Source organism: Aquarana catesbeiana, linkage group LG13, assembly GCF_042186555.1.
Source record: "Aquarana catesbeiana isolate 2022-GZ linkage group LG13, ASM4218655v1, whole genome shotgun sequence".
Classification (NCBI taxonomy): Eukaryota; Metazoa; Chordata; class Amphibia; order Anura; family Ranidae; genus Aquarana; species Aquarana catesbeiana.
The window spans coordinates 124,465,214-124,490,684 of record NC_133336.1 but is presented as its reverse complement, the minus strand read 5'-3'; positions in this window follow the sequence as shown (position 1 = coordinate 124,490,684).

The following is a 25,471-nucleotide window of genomic DNA, read 5'->3' as shown; positions in this document are numbered from 1 at the left end:
AGCCTTCCACACTTCACAAAGTACTACTTTGCTGCTCAACTTGCCCAACTGCCTAAATACCACCCCACCACTGAAATACCCCTTTGGGTGGCCCTGGAATCCGTTGAATGCAACCCCCTCTCTGTCGCAAACCACCTCTGGCTTCACCCATCTGATCGCTGCACAATACATAACCTGGTTATACACCACTCTCTCTGGGACCGTTTTAAGTCCAAGCACTCACTTCAATCTCCTCATAACACCATGCTCTTTCTACGTAACCCTTCATTCTACCCGGCCTGGCCCTCACCGTCCTCCTTTCACAAATGGTCCTCCACTAACCTCATCTGAGCCCATAAATGTATAACTTCTAATGGCATAAAGCCCTTTCTGACCCTGAGGGAATCAAACGATATTCCAACCTCCGAAATCTTCCCATAACTCCAGATAAAGCATTTCTTCACATCCTTAATTCCCAGAGATTCATTCTCCCTCTCCATGTCCTTCTTTGAACAAGCCTGTAATAGCGACCCGCACAGAAGAGGCATGATCTCAACCCTCTACACCCAATTGCTTAACACAGGACCCTCTCCTGTCCCTTCCTACACCTCTAAATGGGAAAGAGATTTGGAAATCACATTAGAAGATGTGGACTGGCACCACATATGGAAGGCCACAAAATCCTCCTCCCAAAACATTGTGGCATTGGAAACCAATTACAAATTCCTGGTCCATTGGTACTTGGTCCCAGCCAGGATAGCCAAATATGTTCCTCACTACCTCTCCACCCGCTTTAGAGGTTGTTCCGCACAAGGGATTTTCCATATTTTGTGATCTTGCGGGTCACAACGGCAGCCAAACAAATCATCGCCAAATCCTGGAAAACTTCCAGCCTCCATGTCCTTGTGGTCAAAAACAAGGTCACACAAACGATGATCCACCAAAAATAGAGGCGGTCATATCCGATAAGGTTGCCAAATACAAAGCCCTTTGGTCCCCTTGGGTGACACACTTTCTCCCACCCAATTTTGATGAATCCCTTTTATTCCCATAAGAGGCATCCTCTTCAACGTATCTCTTGACCAACCGTCTGATACATGCTAGAAACACCTGGGACCTCACACCTGCCCTCACCCTCTCCACTCTCCCCCACCTTACCTCCCTACCAATCTTATCCTTCTCCCCTCTTTACCCTATTCTCTCTTCTAAATATCTTACCTCCCCTTTCCAGTAGGTAGTTGACATCCTACAACTCATTTCTATTGTTAAACTTATCGCCAGGTCAAGCTTACTGCAAACTTTAAGCGTATGTTTCTTTTATTATACAGTTTCTTTAACAACAGTAATATACATGTCAGTTTATAGGCTCTGAGATTTCATGCCTAGACTGAATAAATTATTTGCTCATCCCCAAGGGCACAACCTTCTCCTAGCTCGCTGACGCTGGCTATTATAATGTTTCTAAAGCAAGTTTAGTCCATACTTGGACATTTGTTTGCCTTCACTTTACCGCACACATTTATATGCACTTAGTCATACTAATAAAACTTCCAGTTAGGGCAAGTTGTCCTCCCCCCACAACACAGTGTGTCCCCAAATGGGGTGTCTGGGGGCGCCGGACGATGACCCCCACCTTCTGCTTAACTCTCGGGATAGACTATATTGTTCCCATATGTTTCCTATTATGGTTTTGCCAATAATACACTTTCATGAGAACCTGTTTACAATGATCTAATGTATGGCTAACACTGTTTCTCTTCTGTAGCGTCTCTACTGACACTTTAATAAAAACATTGATCAAGAAAAAACTGAAAAATTAACAGGGGGACCCAATCGGACCCTCCATTGTCCGGGTGTACAGGGTGTAAACAGATATGTGCCCGTTTACACCTGCCGGCATCCAATCCGATCTGATCTGCTAAAAACTAGACAATGTGGACCCATTTCTCATCCGTCTAGCACAGGGGTCTTCAAACTTTTCAGACAAAGGGTCAGTTTTGTCAGTTTATTGTCATTTAGACTTTAGGAGGGCCAGCAGGGGCAGAAAATATTGGCATCAGTGAAAATAAATATGGCCTCAGGATTGGTGGTCAATAGGAGGAGTAGTGCCCCTATTAGTAGGAGGAGTAGTATCCCATCTTTGGTATAAGTGGAAGAAAGAGTGCCCCATTGTTGGTGTCAGTGGGAGGAATAGTGCCCCAAGGGCAGGATAGAAGCTAGCAAAGGGCCACATCTGGCCCTCGGGCCGCAGTTTGGAGACCCCTGGTCTAGCGGATCAAATTGGATGGCAATCTGAGCAAGTGTCAGACTGGGTTGCACCTAAAACGCTGAAAAAACTCTGTTCCTTGCTGGGACTGGTAGGTTACTACAGACGCCTTATCCCTAAATTAGCTCACTCATTTGCTGTGTTGACACTCTACTCAGCAGAAGGGCAAGTCATCTCCTTCCATCCAGACCAACTGGCAGGACCCACAGAGGGAGCTTTTGTAATCCTCAAAGAGCATTTAACTAGGGCCCCTTGCTGGCGTATGCTGACTACACTAAACATTTTTTGGCCTATATGGATGGTGTCCTCTGGTGTTAGTTTGGTTGCTTAGCCATAAGATGTCACTGTGGTAAATCACTGTCCCTGTGAAGACTTCCCTTCGGACAAAATATATGTAGAGTAGAGCTCAGCAGTGATGTCAGCACGTCCATCTGGAGAATCAGCAGCTGTGATATGCTCCTTGATATTGTTTTTCTTGTGAGTACCCATTAGTTTCATTAATAAATCGTTTTTTACTGGTATAGATTTAATGGGATTTCCTTGCTTCTTTCTGGCTATGTGTTAATGTTTCTGAGGCAAGTTTATGTGACGCGATCCAGTGGCTGTGTGGGGTATGCTCTGAGAATAATCCTGATTATTTCAGGAATCATCTCTGGATGACGGACCCCGTTTTTCACCGTCTGTTGGCTTTGCTGTCCCCTTATATTACCAAGCAGGACACCTGCATGTGGCAAGCCATCACTCCCGAACAGAGGCTAGTCGTCATGTTGTGGTACTTGGCGACAGGGAGAAGTCCGCAGGAAATCAAGTTACATAGTTACATAGTTACATAGTTAGTCAGGTTGAAAAAAGACAGTCCATCCTGTTCAACCTTAAAAATAATAAATAAATAAAATAAAAAATATTGTACAATCCAATATACCCAATTGTATGCCCTCAGTTGATCCAGAGGAAGGCAAAAAACCCCAGCAGAGCATGCTCCAATTTGCTACAGCAGGGGAAAAATTCCTTCCTGATCCCCCAAGAGGCAATTGGATTTTCCCTGGATCAACTTTACCTATAAATGTTAGTACCCAGTTATATTATGTACATTTAGGAAAGTATCCAGGCCTTTCTTAAAGTAATCTACTGAGCTGGCCAGAATCACCTCTGTCGGGAGTCTATTCCACATTTTCTCAGCTCTTACTGTGAAGAAACCTTTGCGTATTTGGAGATGAAATCTCTTTTCCTCTAGACGTAAAGAGTGCCCCCGTGTCCTCTGGGTTGACTGCAAAGAGAATAACTTAACACCAAGATCACTCAACAGGCATCTCCCCCCAGGCTCTGGGGATCATTATTCCAGAGACCTGTTCTGCCATCATTCAGATCCTGCAGAAGGACTGTATTAGGGTAAGATTTCTCCTTTAACATCACATTATATGTATTTAATTTTTGCTAATGTATTGTATTTCTTTCATCATTCCCTAATTACCATGATTGTAATATGCTGTGAATGTCCCCTTTGTTCTCATGCATGCTGGAATTTTTTTAAGTTCCTTTTTTTTCCTTCATGCATATTTGCCTTCACTAACCTCCCCAGCGTGCTATCCTGGGCCCATACACACCTAGCCTAGTCACTTAACAATGTATTGTGTCAGCTCCATTGTAGTGCTTTACCCTAAACACACCCTAAAATGTGTACAAATGTTATTTGTGTCCTTAAATTCATGTAGAGTGCCTGAGGCTTTTTTTGGGGGTCCCAAACTCATTTGGAACCCTTCCTGCCCCCAACTGCTAAGTCAACCGATACCAATCCTCTATAGGCTGACTTTGCCCAACCCGTACACACTATACCTACCTCTTTTGTGGTCATAATTATGGATAAATTCACCAAAGCATGCAGTCCAAGGGCCTGCCTAAATACTTTCAAATGGTACTGTTTAAAGTTCGGTTCTCTTATTATCTTGATAGTTAATTGCAGAATGAAAAAATGTGCTTCAATTTGTACAGTGTGTAGTTATATTTTTTTATTATGACACTTCTTACCTATGCAGTGGGCTGCCAATAGTGCCAATTATACATTCAGCTCTCATGGAAGTGGAGAGGGTTACCTGTTCAAAACATCCCCCCCCCTCTATAAATTTCACAATGGGCCATAAGAGAGGGTGAGGAATCTGATAAGTGTACTTTATATATTTGTCTTTAACTACTCCTTCAAATAAATCTTATACTGATGTTGGCCAAGAATGTTTGTGTTTAATCTGCTTGCAATGTTTATGTGCAAAATTACTAATTTTCTTTTTCTTGTTTGACTCCTTCAACGCCACAGGAATGGCAGACTGTGGGATCCCAGTTTGCTCAGCGGTGGGACTTTCCTAACTGCGGAGGGGCAATAGATGGGAAACACGTCCACATCGTACCACCCCCCAACTCGAGGTCATACTATTATAATTACAAGGGGTTTAATTGTATAGTGTTGTTGGCGTTGTTGGCGGTGTTGGCGGTGGTGTCGGCGACTTATGAGTTTCTGTATGTGGACATGGGGGAAAATGGCTGGATGTCGGATGGTGGAGTCATCACCCGGATGGAGTTTTACAGACGGCTCCAGAATGGCAGCTTGGGCTTGCCACCTCCGGAAAAAAGGGGAACTCAAACTGTGCTACGGTAAATTGTAAATCTATAACTCATTCAAAATTGACAAATAAATAAATACGTGAGAACAGCAGCAATTCTCCTGTATAACATAAACACAGTGTACAACAATTAAAAAACCTAAAATCGCGCTAAACATATAAGTGAATTTGTGTCAAATAGACGGTCATATACCTAGTGAGTAAAAAAATGAACAAAAGTGTATAAATTGAGAATGATTAAATAATGGGCACCCCACCTAATCATGTGGGGATGTCAAACCAATATTCCAATAGCAGTGTAATAAGCAAAAATTATAAATAACCACAGGTAAGTGTCCAAAAAAAGCCTGAAGGCGTTATCCCCCATGATTGAAAAGTCCAACCATACAAAAGTGTCTTTTGCAGATGAAAAAAAAACTTGTGAAGGAAAACCGCCACCGGTGAGTAAGGGGTAACTGCTTACCAGAAACCCACGATCTCCCACTACAGAGGATCCCGGGAAGCCTGTATACAGAGAGACCTCACAGGGCACATCAAATGGATCAGCTGTTATCAGTGAGGTGGGGATGATGCTGCGATCTCCAAAGCTCCTCAACAGGACTCCTAACATTCAAAGTTCTCCTCATACCATTGTGGGGTCAAAGATGGATATACATGGTGGAAAGAGAAATAAACGCTTCATAGTGTAAAATCTTCTTGTTTATTAAAAGTAAAAAAGTAATGCACTTACATAAAAAGCAGAATAACAAGCCTTGTTGTCCAGTGCGCCAGCCGGTAGCACACGGACCAACCCATCCTGCTGAACGATCAGTAGCAACATGAGGTGACGTCAGTGCATCGCTCCGCCCTACGCGGCGTTTCGTGATAGGTCACGTCATCCAGGGGCCCCCTGGCCTTTGGAATAATGGCCAGCCGGTTCCACCTATTTCTGACAGCGATCCATATGGCAGAATTTAAACTGAATCATATTGTCCTTGCCTGTTGCATTCTCCACAATTTCCTACGAAAAAATGCTATAAACTATGTGGCCTCAGTTGGGACTGAGGCTGATGTCCCAAATCCAACTACCTTGATCACACTTGAACCTGGCCGTCCTGGCTTGCCCCCCCAAAGTGCTGGCAAAATTAGACAGAAGTATCTCGAGTACTTTGCGGGTAGGGGGCCATTGATATGCCAGACAATGTGTGAAACTTTTCTCAAATAAATATTTTTGGTATAAACTGAACTCATATGTTATTTGATTTACTGCTTATGTTTCTTTTAGCTGTCTCCTAGGTTCTGCAATGGCCTTTTTTTATGGCCATTTTCTTCAATAGTGCAAAAGTAATTTATTTGATACATGAGGTGACAATCTTTTCTTCAGCGAAATATTATGTTGTGGGTCTGCTACACACACACCTTGTTTGTGTTGTTAATGTATGTAATGCATTAATGATAAAAAGATTCATCATTTTCAGCACCATGAATTAATTTTGGGGAGTCACGAAAATGGCCTGATTGCGGCAAAATATAGAGCACTGTGGGAGTTATTTACTAAAGGAAAATCCACTTTGCACTCCAAGTGCACTGCAAAAGTGCACTTGAAAGTGCACTTGTAGTGCAAAGTGAATTTGCCTTTAGGAAATAACCCCCATTGTCACTGTAAACAACAACTTACTCCAAAAACTGCTATTGAGCATTTAAAGAAGAAGCCACACATTGTTGAGTCTTAACTTAAAATTTTTACTCTGTGCACATTCACATGTGCGTTAGAAAAGAGTTTTCGAACAAACCAACATATTTTAGGAATAACATTTTTGGTATAGACAGTACGTGTATCGGGAGTGCAACCCCTTCCACTCAGCTACTTTAGTTGCGAGGAAGTGGTTGTACCCACCAAACGCGTACATTGATATCCCGTGATGGCAGATATAACATGTTGACACACTGTGTGCATCTTCAAAATTTGGCTTTCAAGATACTTAAAAAATTGGTAAAAATAACAAAAAAATGAAGACTTTAGGTGTTTTTTTAGATTCGGCCTAAAACATCAATGATGTTTTTGAGTCTTTTTTCAATATCATTGATTTCTTCCTTGATCTTTTGTAAATCACGATTGCACACCATGATCTCCCTGATGAGGACGTGTGCACTTGTGAAATGCGAATCTTCTTCCACAACATCCACATCACCTAAAATAAAAAAACACATGTATTATAAATATGCAGGCATCCATCTATTACCAGAAGCTGTGGTCTCAGACACTCACCTGTTGTGGTCATTATTTCGCCCACTTCATAAACCTCTCCTTCCTCCACATCTTCTGGTTGTAGTGTGGAGATTTGCTTTTCTTTCGGAGGTGGGGGGTCCCTTGTGTCCTCAGATGTCCCGAGTCTTTTCTCCCCTATGTGAATAAAAAAAAGGTATACTTAGCACACAGAAATAGTAATATGAAACATTGCTTGGAAGTGTCGTACAATTGTCTTTTTTGGCAGAGTTCCAAGCTGAAGACATAATTTTTTTCCCTTTCTAAAGCTGGAATACTTACCTTTTTTGTACAATTTTCACACAAGGAGACACCCCTAGTATCCACTGGAGCACCTGTGTGAGACACCCTAAAAAGTTTGTTCTGGTGACCCACACCAGTGCTCCTGCGTCCAGATGTGTAAACAGCTGCTGAGTGTCCTCTCCTTACACTAAATCAAGTTTGCATTTCATTCTAGTACAAACCCATCTAGACAACAATGTCATAAACTTCTTTTAATGCAAATAGGCCTGAACAAATGTAGTTAACCTGTATCTGCCAAACACATTGTATTAGCGAACGAACGATGTTTACTACGAACGATTACTGTGCCCACAAACCTGAAAGTTGCCATTTTAAACTGTACAACAGTAAAGAAAAGCACATGGAGCAGCATGCAAGTAATAATAATAATAGGAACACACGACAACTACTTACTTTTTTGAAGAACTCTCTTGATCCTTCTGTACTGATCCTGCTCCCTCAATTTCAGGTCTGACCTGCGTTTCCTCAGTTGATCCTTGGATCGCTGTACCCCAAAATTCCGGCGCAGACTCTTCACAACTTTAGCCATGAACTTGGCCTTTCCGACATTTGGGTTTGGGTAAGGTCCATGCTTCCCATCATAGTCGGTCCTCTTTAAGATGTCCACCATTTCCACCATCTCTATAAAAGACATATTTGAGGCCTTAAATCTCCTCCGGGATTGGGACGTTCGTGGCTCCGGGCTTTCGTCATTGCGGCTGCTGTCTGCATGCACTTGCTCTTTCTCCACCATGTGCTCTCCCCACTGCGCAGAAAGAGAAGGAGTGGGGAATAAACTGGAAAGAAGGTCAGCGGTGGGCGGAGTTTCACGCATGCGCAGTGTATATAAAGTGCACTACGCATGCGTTGTACGTACGATCTGTGAGCGGAGGAAGGAGTATCGGAAGCGCTGATTGTTAGAACAAAGGTACAATTTGAACTTCATCAGTGGTCTATACTGCTTATAGATTGAGGCCTATATTGGGACAAGATTAGGAGAGTTTAGCCTGACATTAGGGTTTGTCTTGTGTTGCGTCTTGCAGAGAAATTGGATGGCTTCAATGACCACGACTTTCTCCCCATATTCATAGACAAGTACAGGGAGCTGCCCTGTCTGTGGCAGGTGAAACATCCGCATTATAATTATAAACAAAAGAGGCATGCAGCGCTGGAGAAACTGCTGTAGTTAGTGAAGCCGCAGATCGCCACGGCAACCATCCCCTATTTGAAGGCAAAAATTGGTGGACTGAGGAGCACTTATAATAGGGAGCGCAATAAGGTCCAGGATTCCATGAGATCAGAAGCAGCAGCAGATGCCATTTATGCCCCCAGGCTGTGGTACTATGACAGACTGCGTTTTTTTTGTCAGACCAGACTGAAGTCAGGCAATCCCTCTCAACCCTTCCTTCCACTCTTTCTTCCACGCTTCCTTCCACCCCAGCTGAGGCTTCCGACATCCAACCTGGGCCTTCCAGGCAGGAAGAAGTGGAGGAGCCCAGCCAGGTATAGCATTGTATAGCATTGTTCTACATATTTCTGGTCATAAAATTAATTATGTTAACTGGATGTTATTATTGATCACTAATTGCTGATTTAATAAAGTGTTTTACATATCAATAGACAGTAGTGGCCAAAAATGTTTGGGACAAGATCGAAAAATGCTGGAGTCAGTATGATAGTCTTTTCTATTTGTTAACATTCAATTTGCAACAGTCATGAGCTGAAAATTGTGTGTGATTGATGAACAAAAAACTAAAACTATGTTCTTTTTTCATACACAGGAAAGCCTTAGCCAGGAGGGGGGCGTGGAATGTGGCAGCCAGGAGGAGGGTGTGGAATGTGGCAGCCAGGAGGAGGCTGTGGAATGTGGCAGCCAGGAGGTGGTGGGGGTAAGTGGCAGCCAGGAGGTGGCCATGCCCAGTAGCCTAAAAAAATAAATAATACAGCGCTGCATAAAAAAGGCCCCAGATGATGGCTCTTAGGCAGAAACGCGTTGGGTGGACCCTTCACAATTACCGCTACCTGATCTTTGTAATCTTTTGATGATCTACGAATATGTGAGTTTATTTCTTATACTTTTAATAAACCAGTGTTTACGTTATTACGCTATGTGAGTTTTTCATCCATTTTTCGCATGGCATATGAATATTCGTTTGTGGCCTTCCATTGAGATATCACTTTCCATGACTGTTGAGGATAACTGTGGATGCTAAATAGCCGCCCTGTTTTGGAACCTATTTGAGGATATCGAAAAGGGATATACCTTTCTGACCAGTTGGTCTCCATGCCTTTTTGACTTGGATGACATAAGTCTCTCCAAGTCAACAACCTCTGGTAAGCCTCTAATATCTCAGGTGACGGCTCTTTCCACCATCATTACCCTTCCTGGTTATTTTGGTCGCTTTTAAACTTCTACACAGCCTTGGACTCGTACCTCGTATGTGAGCCTGACGTGCAGAGGGAGACCTCTCGTACAGCCCTGGCTCCCAGATCACTGGAGTTGAGGACAGTGACCGTAGGAGCACAGTGGGGTTTGAGTGCCTGGTTGATTCTCTGGAACTGGAGATGATGTCCACTGGGAGACACTGGAACTGGCTGGAGTGCCGGGTGCAGGTAAACTGGATACAAGTCAGCAGGCTGCAGGTAAGCTGGATGCAGGTCAGCAGGATGCAGGTAAGCTGGATGCAGGTCAACAGGGTGCAGGTGAGCTGGATGCAGGTCAGCAGGCTGCAGGTAAGCTGGATGCAGGTCATCAGGATGCAGGTAAGCTGGATGCAGGTCAGCAGGGTGCAGGTGAGCTGGATGCAGGTCAGCAGGCTGCAGGTAAGCTGGATGCAGGTCAGCAGGATGCAGGTAAGCTGGATGCAGGTCAACAGGGTGCAGGTGAGCTGGATGCAGGTCAGCAGGCTGCAGGTAAGCTGGATGCAGGTCATCAGGATGCAGGTAAGCTGGATGCAGGTCAGCAGGGTGCAGGTGAGCTGGATGCAGGTCAGCAGGCTGCAGGTAAGCTGGATGCAGGTCAGCAGGATGCAGGTAAGCTGGATGCAGGTCAGCAGGGTGCATACAGCAGGCAGAAGCAAGGTCAGACAAGCCGGGTCATACACAGTGGATCAGTTCAACAGAATCGGCAGGCAAGGAATAGTCAAGTTCAGGCTGGTTTATGGTAACAGGAGATCAGGCAGGCAGGTAAACAGAATCAGAGTCAGGGAAAGCCAAGGTTCAGGATTGGAGACAGCAGCGTGGTCAGAGAGCCAGGTCAGGTGATCGGATGCTGAATACAGGAACAGGTCACAGGTGAAGCTGCAGATCAAACAGCAAAAGCTGAATGGTGGAAGCCCCTCTTAAAGGCCACTGGGCGCCAAAGCCGCGTCACTGTGCGTGCGATCTCTCCACGATCGGCACATGCGCATTGGCGCACGCCTGTTCGTTACTGGTAACCTGTTGGTGGGGATGCGCCTGAGCCCTGTTGCAGGTCTGGAAGTAGTATGTCCATGACAGCCTCCTCACATATCCTCTATTCCAATCTGCGAGTCAACATGGGTGTCTAAGGAGCTATATCCTTGTGACCTGTTGGTCTCATAGCCTGTTGTGACTTGGCCAGCATAAGTCGTTCCAGGTCATTTATTTTTGGTAAGCACCCTAAGACCCTGGGTGGTGGCTTTCTCACTCCCTCTATAACTTTTCAACATTATTGGTGGACTCTGATAATTTGGTTCCCTGTGGTGTTAATCCCATTTAGGACTTTTTGGACTATACTTGCTTTTTTATTTATGTTTATTTATATTCGCATCACTGTTCACATGGTTTGATGTTTTTATAATTTATATACTATATACACAGTGTACCATTTCCATTTATATCAATATTGCAGGGGTTCTTTGCACATTGGTTCACATTTTTTGTATACTATATATGTATTTATCTAGCTTCTTCATACTAATATCTAACCATATGGTATGTCATTATATATACACTTTATTTGGTTTTGAGATGTCACTTTTTTGGAGTTTATAGTGCTACACTTTTTCATACACATGCCCAGTAGCCTGACAGAATCCCAGGTCCCTCCCCTCCACCTTCCAACCAAAGGGCCCAGGAAAGGGAGTAATGTGCAGGAGGCAGTGCTTGGGCTGATTCAGGAGGCTAAGGCGGCCCTCAGAGCCACCCCCACTCTTCAAGAGGCCTTTGCCTGCATGACTGCCAGCAAAATGCAGGAAATAGAGGAGGGCCAACGCCTCTTGTGTAAGGAAATTATGTATACAACCCTAAATAAGGGGTTGAGGGTCCAAATCACAACCAAAACACACCTGTGTGAGTTCACAATCCTCCTCCTCCTCCACCTCCTGCCACACCTCCAACACCACAGCCACAGCCTGGAAGCAAGCGGGGAAGGAAGAGTGGAAGTAAGACAAGAAAGTGATGGCCTGGGTTCAGTCTGGTCTGACAAAAGACACAGGCTGTGGTATGACCACAGCCTGGGGACATATATGTCATCTGCTGCTGTTCCTGATCTCTTGTAGTCTGGGACCGGATTGTGCTCACTATTATATGGACTCCTCAGGCTACCAATTTGGTGTGTAAAATAGCTGATGTGTGCCCTGGGGTACAAAGGCTTCGCCAATTTCACCAGTTTCTCTAGCGTTGCCTTCCTCTTTATTTTGTTATGACCCATAATAAATGGCTATTTTGTATTCACAAATACTTGCCTATGTGTTTTACTTAAAAAGGACAGTTTGTGAGTAGGCAAGTACATTTCCAAAATACAATGTCAAATTAACAAGGGACATCAACACAAACTAACCTCCTTGAGGTTAAAACAAATACAAGATAATAATGGTGTTGTTGTAACTTGACATACAAATGAAAAACAATATTATGGAGAGCACTAGAAAATGAAAAAAAAAAACAAGGAGATCTTGATAAAAAAAAAATTATAAACAAAAATTAAATACATTATTATGGAGATCTAACGAAAACCAAAAAATAAAATATTCAGATCACGAGAAATAATAAAGAAATCATTTTTTCAGAACTCTGTGTGATTATCCGCAGCAAAACAATTTCATTATTCTAGCATTCTAAAGAAGAAGAGAATGCGCTGCATTAAAAGATTTTAAAAAACTGCAGCGTGACAAATGTGCTATCTCCATTACGAACGCTAATTTTACCAGACCGAGCGCTTTCGTCTCGTACTTGATTCTGAGCATGCGTGGAACTTTATGCGTCGGAATTGTGTACACACCATCGGAATTTACAAGAACGGATTTTGCTGTCAGAAAATTTGAGATCCAGATCTCAAATTTTGTGTGACGGAAATTCCAATGGAAAATGTCCGATGAAGCCTACACACAGTCGGAATTTCCGACAACAAGCTCCCATCGAACATTTTCCGTCGGAAAATCCAACCGTGTGTACGGGGCATTAGAGAGGGAGCTGGAGACATCCATCCAGGCGGGATCTATCATTCTAAAGCACTGTTATGCTGCTTACAGACGATCGGAATTTCCGACAACAAATGTTCGATGGGAGCTTGTTGTTGGAAATTCCGACCGTGTGTAGGCTCCATCGGACATTTTTTGTCGAAATTTCCAACAACAAAAATTTGAGAGCTGGTTCTCAAATTTTCAGACAACAAAATCCCTTGTCAGAAATTCCGAGCGTGTCTACACAATTCTGACGCACCAAATTCCACGCATGCTCTGAATCAAGTATGAGACAGAAATGCTCAGTCTGGTAAAACTAGTGTTCGTAATGGAGATGGTCGAACTCACAAACCTAGCTTTGGCTTGTGAGTTCGCCCCTCCACCCTTTATTTAGGGCTTGTAAGATAACTTCCTTACAGAAGAGGCATTGGCCCTCCTCCATTTCCTACATTTTGCAGGCTGCCATGCAGGCATAGTCCTCTTGAAGACTGGGGGGGTTCTGGGGGCTGCAGTAGCCTGCCGAAATAGCCCAAGTGCTGCCTCCTCCAGGTTACTCCCCTTCCTGGGACTTTTTTTTTTAAAGCGGAGGGGAGGGACCTGGGATTCGGGCAGGCTACTGGGCCCGGCCACCTCCTGGCTGCCACTTACCCCTACCACTTCCTGGCTGCCACTTTCCACAGCCTCCTCCTGGCTGAGACTTTCCTGTGTATGAAAAAGGGACATAGTTTTAGTTTTTGGCTCATCAATCACACATAATTTACAGCTCATGACTGTTACAAATTGAATGTTAATAAATATAAAAGACTATCATTCTGACCCCAGCATTTATCATTCTTGTCCCAATCATTTGTGGCCACTACTGTCTATTGATATGTAAAACACGTTGTTAAATCAGAAATTAGTGATCAATAATAACATCTAGTTAACATCATTAATTTTTGGACAATAAATATGTTGAAAAATGCTATACCTGGCTCAAGCTGGGCTCCTCACATCTTCCTGGGTGGAAAAGGCCTAGGTTGGACGTCGGAAGCCTCAGCTGGGGTGGAAGGGAGTGTTGAAGGAAGACTGGAGAGTGCTGGCCTGGGTTCCCTCTGGTCTGCCAGAAAATGCAGTCTGTCATAGTACCACAGCCTGGATGTAATCTGCTGCAGCTCCTGATCTCTGGGAATCCTGGACCTTCTTGCGCTCCCTATTATATGGGCCAATTGTGGCCTTCAAATATTTGATGGCTGCCGTGGGGATCTGCAGCTTCACAAATTCCAGCAACTGATCCAGCGCTGCCTGCCTCTTTCTTTTATTGGTATAAAAGGGACGGCTTACCTGCCACAGACAGGGCAGCTCCCTGTACATATCAATGAATATAGGGATAAAGTCCTGATCATTCAATAGATCCATTTTCTCTGCAAGACACAACACAAGACAAAAACCCTAATGTCAGGCTAAACTCTACTAATCTTGTCCCAATATAGGCCTCAATCTATAAGCAGTATAGGCCCAAGTTAAAATTGTACCTTCGTTATCACGATCGGTGCTTCCTCCGCTCACAGATCGTGCATACAACACACGCGTGTTACTCTTTATATACACTGCGCATGCGCGAAACTCCACTGGCCCCTGACCTTCTATCTAGTATATTCCCCGCCCCTTCTATTTCGGCGCAGTGGGAGAGCATATGACGGAGAAAGAACAAGTGCATGCAGACAGCAGCAGCAACGACGAAAGCCCTGAGCCAAGAATGTCCTGATCCCAGAGAAGATTTAAGGCCTCAAATATGGCCTTTGTAGAGATGGTGGAGATGGTGGACATCCTGAAGAGGGCCGACTATGATGGGAAGCATGGACCGTACAGCAACCCAAATGTGAGAAAGGCCAAGATCATGACTAAAGTTGTGAGAAGTCTGCACAGGAATTTTGGGGTACGATGATCCAAGGATCAATTGAGGAAATGCTGGTCAGTCCTGAAATTGAGGGAGCAGGATCAGTACAGAAGGATCAAGAGAGTTCTGCAAAAATGTAAGTAATTGTCGTGTGTTCCTATTATTATTATTACTTGCAAAAAATAAAATGGCAACTTTCAGGTTCGTGGGTAATCACAGTAATCGTTCGTAGTAAACATCGTTCGTTTGCCCACTAATACAATGTTTTTGGCAGATACAAGTTAACTACATTTTTTCAGGCCTATTTGTATTCAAATAAGTTTATGACATTGTTGTACAGATGGGTTTGTAACTAGAATGAAATGCAAACTTGATTCAGTGAAAGGAGAGGACACTCAGCAGCTGTTTACACACCTGGAAACAGGAGCACTAGTGTGGGACACCAGAACAAACTTTTTAGAGTGTCTCACACAGGTGCTCCAGTGGATACTAGGGGTCTCTACATGTGTGATACTTTACCAAAAAAGTTAAGTATTCCAGCTTTAAGAAAGGGAAAAAATTATGTCTTCAGCTTGGAACTCTGCCACAACATACAATTGTACGACACTTCCAAGCAATGTTTCATATTCTTATTTCTGCCCTCAAATATCTGCGTGCTAAGTATACCTTTTTTTTTATTCACATAGGGGAGAAAAGACTCGAGACATCAGAGGACACCAGGGACCCCCACCTCCTTAAGAAGGCGAAATCCCCACACCACAACCAGAGGATGTGGAGGAAGGAGAGGTTTATGCAGTGGGCAAAATAGTGACCACAACAGGTAAGCGTCTGAGACCACAGCTTCAGGTAATAGATGGTTGCCTGCATATTTATAATACATGTTTTTGGTTTTTTTAGGTGATGAGGATGTTGTGGAAAAAGCAAGTGCACACATCCTCATCATGGTGTGCAATAGGGATTTACAGAAGATCAAGGAAGACATCAATGATGTGGAAAAAAGACTCAAAAACATCATTGATGTTTTAGGCAGAATATAAAACACACCAAAATTTTACTAATTGTTTTTATTTTTCTTATTTTTTAAAACATTTTTAAAGCCAAATTTTGAAGATGCACACAGTGTGTCAACATGTGCTATCTGCCATCACGGGATATCAATGTACGCGTTTTGTGGGTGCAACCCCTTCCTCGCAACTCAAGTAGCAGAGGAAGGGGTTGTACCCCCGAAACATGTCCATTGATCCCCCATGATGGGACCTAGCACATGTTGACCTTAGCCATGGGATCAGGAGGGAAATCCCCATTTTGACTCTCAATTTGTGTGCATCTTCAAAATGTGGCTTTCACAGGGGTGACATCACCCCATCTGATGAAGGCAATATCAACACATTTTGGACTTACTAATGTCTGATATTGCCTTCAATTTATCAAAGTTGAACTTTGTAAGTTCCTGAGTTGTGTATTGTTTTATGGTTTTAAAAACATGCCTGTTTACCACAAAAAAGGATATTTCTAATGTCTAAAAAAATTCTTCTAAAAATATGTTGGTTTGTTCAAAAACCCTTTTCTAAACGCACATGTGAATATCCACAGAGTAAAACTTTTTCTACTCAACAATGTGTGGCTTCTTCTTTCAATGCTCAATAGCAGTTTTTGGAGTAAGTTGGTGTTTACAGTGACAGTGGGGGTTATTTACTAAAGGAAAATCCACTTTGCACTACAGGTGCACTTTCAGTGCAGTTTCAGTTCAGTTTCAAGTGCACTTTTGCAGTGCACTTGTAGTGCAAAGTGGAGTTTCCTTTAGTAAATAACACCCACAGTGCTTTATAATTTGCAACAATCAGGCCATTTTCGTCAGTCCAAAAAATTAATTCATGGTGCTGAAAATAATGAATATGTTTTGCATTAATGCATTACATACATTAACAAAAAAAACATGGTGTGTGTGTAGCAGACCCACAACATAATAGTTAGTTGAAGAAGAGATTGTCACCTCATGTATCAAAGAAATTACGTTTGCACTATTGAAGAAAATGGCCAAAAAAATAAGCCCATTGGATAACCTAGGAGACAGCTAATAAAAACACAAGCAGTAAATCAAAGGAAATATTTTTCACCCACAAAGTACTCCATATATTTTAGACGGACCTTGTGGGTGCTTTGGGGGGGCAAGCCAGGACTGCCAGCTTCAAGCGCCGTTAGGGTTTGGTCTTGAAATCTGGCCTCAGACCCAACTGAGGCCACGTAGTTCATCGAATTTCTCCTTAAAAAGTTGTGGAGAATGCAGCATGAAAGGATTATATGGTTAAGTTTATATTCAGCCATGTTGATTGGCATAAGGAATAGGCGAACCGGCTGGCCATTATCCCAAAAGCATTCTCCACCACTCTTCTGGCTCTGGCCAGCCGGTAGTTAAAAACCCTCTGGTCCGGGGTGAGGGTCCTCATGGGGAACAGCCACATCAGGTGATCACCCAGCCCAAACACTTCATCAGGGACAAAGACGAATGGCAGACCAGCCACATTGTCTTCTGGAGGTGGCAATCCCAAGCCACCACTCTGGAGCCCTCCATAGAACTCGGTCTGGGCGATGACTCCACCATCCGACATCTGGCCATTCTTCCCCACGTCCACATAGAGAAACTCATATGTCGCCGACACCACTGTCAACATCATAATACTATTAAACTCCTTAAAGTTGTAATAGTATGACCCCGAGTTGGGGGGTGGGACTATGTGGACTTGTTTCCCATCAATTGCCCCTCCGCAGTTGGGAAAGTCCCACCGCTGGGCAAATTGGGAAGCCACAGTCTGCCATTCCTGTGGCGTTGAAGGAAACTGTGGAGTGAAACAAGGGAAAAAAATTAGTACTTTTGCACATAACATTGCAAGCAGATTAGACACAAATATTCTTGGCCAACATCAGTATAACATTTATTTGAAGGAGTATTTAAAAAAAATCTAAGGTCCACTTATCAGATTCCTCACCCCCTCTGATGGCCCATTGTAAAAAATTTAGAGGGATAGGTAACCCTCCCTTTTGGGACCCCCAAAAAAAGCCTTTTGGACACATTTTAGGGGGTGTTTAGGGTAAAGCACTACTATGGAGCTGACAAAATACATTGTTAAGTGACTAGACTAGGTGTGTATGGGCCCAGGATAGCATGCTGGGGAGGTTAGTGAAGGCAAATATGCATGAAGGACAAAAAAGGAACTTTAAAAACTTCCAGCATGCATGAGGATAAAGAGGACATACACAGCATATTACAATCAGGGTAATTATGGGATGATGAAAGAAATACAATACAATACATTAGCAAACATTAAATACATAGAATGTGATTTTAAAGGAGAAATCTTACCTTAATATAGTCTATAGAATTTGATGTCCTGCAGACTTCTCCCCGTCACCAAGTACCGCAATGTGGCAACTAGCCTCTGTTCGGGAGTGATGGCTTGCCGCATGCAGGTGTCCTGCCTTGTAATATAAGGGGACAGCAAAGCCAACAAACGGTGAAAAACGGGGTCCGTCATCCGGAGATAATTCCTGAAATCATCAGGATTATTCTCACGGATCTCCCACAACAAAGGCATATGAGAGAATTGGTCAAGCTGGAGCAACCAATTCTTCGTCCATGAACTCCTCCCAGCCCTGTTCATGGACTGGACTTGGGTCAAAGTAACAACCCTAACACCAAGCCCCTGCACAGCACGAATATGTACCCGCAACATGGCTGACACAGTCAGCTGGTCAGAACGAACTAACAGAACTCACTGAAAATCAGAAAGGCCTGAGAAGAGCGAGCTGAAAATCAGAAACGAGCGGACAAGAACGCACTGCAGATCAAATACGTAATATAAAAATACGCACTGAAAACCAGATGCGAACTAGCTACACGCACTGAAAACCAGATACGAACCCACAAACACAAACTGAAGAGCAGCAACAATGTGAAAAGCACGAGGCTACAAAGCCTGAATCGTCCCTCACCAAACTTCTACTAACACAAGATAAACACGAGATTAGCAGAAGGAGCCCAAAGGGTGACACACTGGCTATTGAACTTCCTCTTTATAGTGCCGTTGTACATGTTCTACGTCAGCGCGTTCTTGACAATCGCAATTTCCGACAACATTTGTGTGATCGTGTGTATGCAAGACAAGTTTGAGCCAACATCCATTGGAAATAAATCACAGGATTTCGTTGTCGGAATGTCCGATCGTGTGTACGCGGCATTAGACTTCTTGAGATGTGGGGTTTAAATGTTTGATAAGCTGCTTTGTTTGTATGTAGCACCACCCACGTAGGAGTTAGGATCTCCCACTGCTACGCTGTCAGGCACACAGCATTTCCTTCATTTATTCCAACACAGAAAACAGTCCTTGGCTTGTTTTTGTTGTTTTATTAGGCGTTGAAAACTTGGATGGGCTATGATATTTATGGGATGCCCAACTTGAAAAATGTCCAGAACTATGAACAAAGGGGACAGCTTCCTCCTTATTTACACAAAGTCCTCTTTCCTTTCCTCCCGCACAAACATGATTCACAAATGCAGCTTCTGCTGATCACTCCAGGGGAACTAACATGCTGCGTACACACGAGCGGACTTCACGGCAGACTTTGCCCGGCGGACAGGATTTCGTCGGACAATTCGATCGTGTGTGGGCTCCAGCGGACTTTGTTTTCTCAAAAGTTGGACGGACTTAGATTTGAAACATGTTTTAAATCAATCCGTCGAAAATGAGTCCGGTCAAAAAGTCTGCTCGTCTGTATGCTAGTTCGACGGACAAAAAGCCACGCTAGGGCAGCTATTGGCTACTGGCTATGAACTTCCTTGTTTTAGTCCGGTTTATACGTCATCACGTACGAATTCAACGGACTTTGGTGGATTGTGTGTAGGCAAGTCCGTTCATTCAGAAAGTCTGTCGTAAAGTACGTTGAAAAGTCCGCCGGCAAAGTCTGCCGTAAAGTCCGCTCGTGTGTACGCGGCAACAGTCTTTTGTGTTTTCCACAACTGCCAACTACAGGCTGGGGACATCCTCTCCCTTAATGGATAAAGTAGCACAATATGGAGTAAATGGCATATCCTTCTGCCTTCTTGTAGACCCTGAGCCCAGTTTTACCGCCGCAAAAGCCCACCTGGCTGCTTGCTTCCCCAATCCTTCCTGACTGGCACATTTCCCCAGTCCTCCCTGACTGGCACACTTCCATGGAGATTCTCCAGGGCAAGGATGACAGCACAACGCTGTCTTCAGAGAGCACCGCTGCAACTGACAGTCTCTCCCCTTGTGTTGTCATTATACTGTGTTGATGTTACTTACTGTCTTTGCTTGCTGTTTCCCACTGCCTCTTCCGGCATGAATTCCTCAGGTTGCCTCCTATGGTGTGATCCTTCCAGGCCAGCTAGCCTGAGCTCCAGCCTGAGGAAAAAACCCTCACAGCAGGGGTTTCTTAAGATCCACCGAAAGCCTCTCCTCCGCACTTCATCTCCATCTTCCACCTGGCTCTCCTGCTGGCATGGCACATGTCAATTTATGCAAATTTCTCAGTCCCCTGCTACCAACTCCTGGGGATTGGCTGAGGTGTCATAAATATTCATAGCAGCCCCTCCCAGCCTCCACCCACTAGTTCTAGAACATTCTCCACTGTCCCAGGAACAGGGGGAGGCACCAGAGAGCTGCTAGGATGAGTCATCCAACCCTGGCCTCTAGTAACCCTGACTCAGATTCAGTGACCCAGGTTTTAATCCTAGAGCCAGCCAAATGTCTTTACCTACTACTACTCTTCTAGAAGCACACACTATACTACATGTATAAGGTGGCTGGTGCACATTTGGTATGAAGAGTTTGTATTCACAGTGGAGTAATTGAGTTTGAGTTTGTCACTGGACTTTAATTTGATAAAATTATGATTTATGCAGTCTATCAATTTATGATCTAAGTGATAGCTCAACACAATTTTTGGAAAAAAAAACAGTGACCCATGTCAGGCAATACTTCTAATGCCTGGGATTAATAAATTTGGTGCAACAAGCCTGTTGAAAATGTCAGAGCTGTGCCCAACACAATATGCCTGCTGAGCAGACCTCTCCTTTATTGATTTCCATGTCAGAACCTTTTGAACTTCTAACCATACTGTAAATAAATGGTTTAACAGTAGCTCTGACATCATCTGGATTCTGGTGTTCATGGACCACTTTTCCAAGTTGGCTGTTGTGGTCCCCACAGTTTCCAGGACCAGACTGTTCTGGACTAATATTATGTAACTTTATGGTTGCCCGAAGCCAAATCTCATCAGACCGAGGCCCAAACTTTGAGTCCCAAATTTTTTTAGAGCTGTGCTGGATAGGTGGAATCCATAAGTCACAAGCAACCCCATACCACCCTCAGGGGAACAATTTTTATGCACCCTATTTAACATGCTGAGAACTCTGGAGTGAGAGAAGTGGTTTTGGCCTACAGCCATACAGTGCATAATGTTACTGGATATACACCCTTCTTCCTGATGTTTGGCGTAGTTGCCTGCTGCCTGTGGACTTGTTGTTGGAGACACGAGAGTCTCTGTCTTCTTGCACAACAAATGGCTGGGTTCAGGAGAAATGGAATCACTTGAAAAGCTAATCAAGTGGTTTTGGAGTGTCATCAGGACTTGGTAGATGAAGCTGCTGTTGACCAATTTACCCTTAAGGCCAGAGAACAGGGTGCTGGTCAAAAACTCACAGTTTGAAAGGGGCAACATATTGGGATCCAGATGGCAGACTTGCCCATACCAAATGGAAAAGTAACCCTTTCCAAATTCTCCAGTATATCACATTGTAGCAGAGGGACAGGGAATGTCCAAAAACGTCTTCATTGGAACTTGTTGAGGCCATCTGTCTTTGGAGGAGACTTCCCTACTAGACATACTGCAGACTAGGGAGATGATGGTACTATGGATATTGCACCACTTCAGGAGGTGTGGAATGGTACCTGCTTTGACAGACTCAGGCCAGCTTGTTGGGTATTTCTGCCAAGAAGCTGCTTCCCAAGTCCTGGAACATGAGACCAATGGATCTGGCTATAGTAACCCCAAGAACCAGGCAACACAAGTTTTGGAGTACACCAAAAATAGAACTGTTTATTAGAACAAGAATATAGGCTTTTGTACACTTGAGGAGGAGGTTCCCCCCTCTTGACCTCTCAGGTCAGACTTATCGTCTTCTAGCTCAGAAGACACAATCCACATTATCATAAGTATAAACGCAGGACACCTTCACACAATAGCAGGAGCCCACCAGTAGCAGACTATCCCTCTCCTACATTGTACAGAGGCCAATGTGATCAGCTCTTTCAATTAACACGTATAGTTCAGAATCAAATAAACCAGGAAAAGTCTTTGTATATTTCCTCTGAGATATTGTGGATTACTGTCCTATTTGCTTGGTCACCCTGTGCCCCTAATAGACACAGGGTGACTTAGACATAAGAGGGACATGGAGGGCTGAAACAAAGGTTTCCCAGTTCTCTGCCAAAGCTCCTGTCCTGGTTAGGTCTGTCACATTTCTCCTCCATCAAAAGTCGACTAACAAAGTCCCAGACCTCCAACTGGTCTGGACATGCGTTAGTCGGGCAGAGTGAAGTCACATAGTCAATCCGCATGATCTCCATTCTTGGCTGCAAGGCATAGTTGTCATCAGTAGGTGTGGGGCAGAGGTCCGGCCGCCAGCGCTTCAGCTGGGTTCGTTCTGCTGCTGGGCAGAGGGGCCAATTGCCCTAGCTTCCTGAAGCTGTGGAGGCACTGTAGGTGCTAGGCAGAGGCCAGTGGCGCTCTGCCCTGTTGCCAGCGATTCAGCTGGGAATAGAAGCTTCACTACATCAGCTTGTCGGTGGAAAGAGGGGCTGACTGCCCCGGCTCCCTGGAACTCCACAGTTGTTGTCGCTGCTGGGCAGAGGTTGGTAGCACTCTGCTCTGTTGCCAGCTCTTTTGCTGGGCTGGTGGCATCATTATGGGGTTCCGCCTGCTGCTGAGAAGAGGAGCCGGCTGCTCCATCTCCCTTACCCTCATATAGCTGCTGGGATGACATGTCTCTGGTACTGTCTCCCAGGTGCATGGATCTTTGCTGGGGAGAAAATACCGCTTCCTCCACCCTGGCCGACTGTTCGGGAAGGACGATGAACACCTGCTCTACCTTCTCCCTCTGGATCCTGATCTGCTACTGGGGAGTGACCTATTGGTCACCCTGTGCCCCTAATAGACACAGGGTGACTTAGACATAAGAGGCATATGGGGGGGCTGAAATAAAAGTTTTCCAGTTCTCTCTAAAAGCCTCTGTCCTGGCCAGGTCTGTCACACCTGCCTCCTATTGAAACCTGTCCACTGGACCTGGATTGTTCCACTGCTTCAGCGGAACAAGCTGTGGACACCTCTAAGGGGCTAGGTGAGGGTGTTATGTCTGTCAATGATAGCCCCCTGATGCCTAGGGCCTCTGAGCCAGTTTCTAATGTGAATTCTGTTAAAACTGTGGACAATGGCCACATACACTGTCCTGCTAGAACCACCATGGGACCGTTACCTATTAAATATTTAGATTATGTTGTGTAATTTTTTTTCGCCTTTGCTTATTACGTTTGGCGGGTGCTCCTGGGGTATGTCGGTGTGCTCGCTTCCTCCTTGGGTTCATTCCCTCAGCTCCCGGGATAGACTTGCTTCACAGATCCTGACTTGCAACACTGCTTATTTAGAACTATTTATATGTAAGTATTCCAAGGAGATACACATCTTGTTTCCCTTTGTCCCACCTTCTTTCTCACTATCTGGGCAATACATTAGATCCTATTTGTTACTTTTTTCACTTTTTTCTGATATGCTATACGTTTTCTCCTGATGAGTGACAAGTGGGCACGAAACGCATTGAGCCTATCAATGTCATCATGTTCCCAACACATAGCTTGACCTCCACTGTGATTTATTTGCATCCTATGGCCCATTTGTATCCATTACTCAATAAGCATTAGCTTTTTAATACTAGTTACTACCATGGGTTATGGCTATGCGATTTCAGATGCGTGCATGTACATACATGATTTTTTTTTTTTCTTCACAGCCTGGTTTCCTACTGCGCATGCGCGAGTCACGCTGCGGTTCTGAATGGTCCCTACTGTCTTCTGGGACCTGTGTGTCTCCCAGAAGACAGCAGGGAGTGGAGGTGGGGGGAACGGAGGAGAGGCCGGATATGACGTAGTTTGCCGCAGACCCTGCGGCGCTGTTTTGACGGAAGTGGGAGCAAATAACCCCCCCCTCGAAAGGTGCCAGATGTGACACCGGAAGGGCGAAGGAACCGGATCAGCAGAAGTTCCATTTCTGGGTGTAACTCTGCTTTAATGGTGACATATATTGTGTGGTAGCACTTTTGGCATATAGAGGGTTTATTTTTTTTGCACTACATATGACTAGGGTACAACCTGGTCCACATTATGAGTTTTTTGTTGTTTTTTTTTATTAAACCCAGCTGGTTGAGTAACTCTTTACTGTATAAAGTTGGATTTACATTTCCATTATAAGCTTCATAGGAGTACAATTTGTGATATACACAATCATATTTGCATTCCATCTTTCTAATAGCACTGGCTATGTGATGTGCTGTTCTGTGTGGTGCTGTCCATTCCTCTTTATAGCTTAGTTCCATCCACACAGCGTAACATCAATAGTTCGATCCTTGGAACCCATCCAGGGATCTCCAATGTACCGGTTACTTCCTTACACTGTCCTAACTGGCTGCTTTCCATCCCCAGATGGGCAGACTGGATCCAGCCTCCCCTGCATATATCACCTCAAAAGCAGGAAGTGAATCATGAATGGGGAAAACAAAGCACAGCACTAATGCCAGGTACACACAGCTGGGAATTTGGCCCATATGTACAGCTCCCTGTCGGACAGAAGCCGGTATCACGGTCTGCTTCTGCCAAACTGGCAGGCTGGAGATCCAGTAACCAATTGACATCCTGGTGTGTTCTGGCGGTGAGGGGGGTGCCTATCAGAACACAATAGCATATCAGATTAGGTCGATGTACTAACATTGATTGTGTTAGTACAGCAATCTATCTGTTTTTTCCCCATTCAGCTACTAAAACTGAGGACCCTGCATTCACTATATCTGGTCTCCCACAGAACATGGAAATGCAATTATTTTAGTAAATATAAACTGCTAAATACCTTTTCTCATCAGCAGTATAGTATAGTCTTGTGACTTCTATCAGTGTCCTGCCGAGCACTGGTTAAAGCTTGTAGGAAGAGTTTTCATTCTCCTCTGAGTGTCCTGTGAGGCTGCAGGACCCCTGACCCTCTGTCTGTAAAGTGTTGATTGGTCCTGTGCTGATCACATGCACCCTCTCAGGAAAAGAAAAAAAAACTCTAGTAATACACACCAAACTGAGCATGTGCAGAGTGCCTCCAAGGCTCTGTTCTATTAGCAGATGGACTGGGGACAGTAAAAGAAGGTAAGGATCAGAGAAGACAAGTTTAAACAGTTTTTTTTCCCACAATACAGAGGATTAACCCCTTGGGTTTCACAGTGAGTATAGCAAGCATGCTTTACTGCATGTACAGATTGATTTTACTGTTTTGGGTTTAGTAACACTTTAATGCATTCCCTTCATTAAAGTAAAAAATGTCCCAGTAGTTGTATCATCCCATCATCTCACCTCCCTATATACTTATCTGAGTCCTATCCTAATCCAACGCTGTGCCCATCTGCAGAGGTGCTGCTCTGTGTTCCTCTCCCCATAGGACACAGGAGCAGCAGCGGGA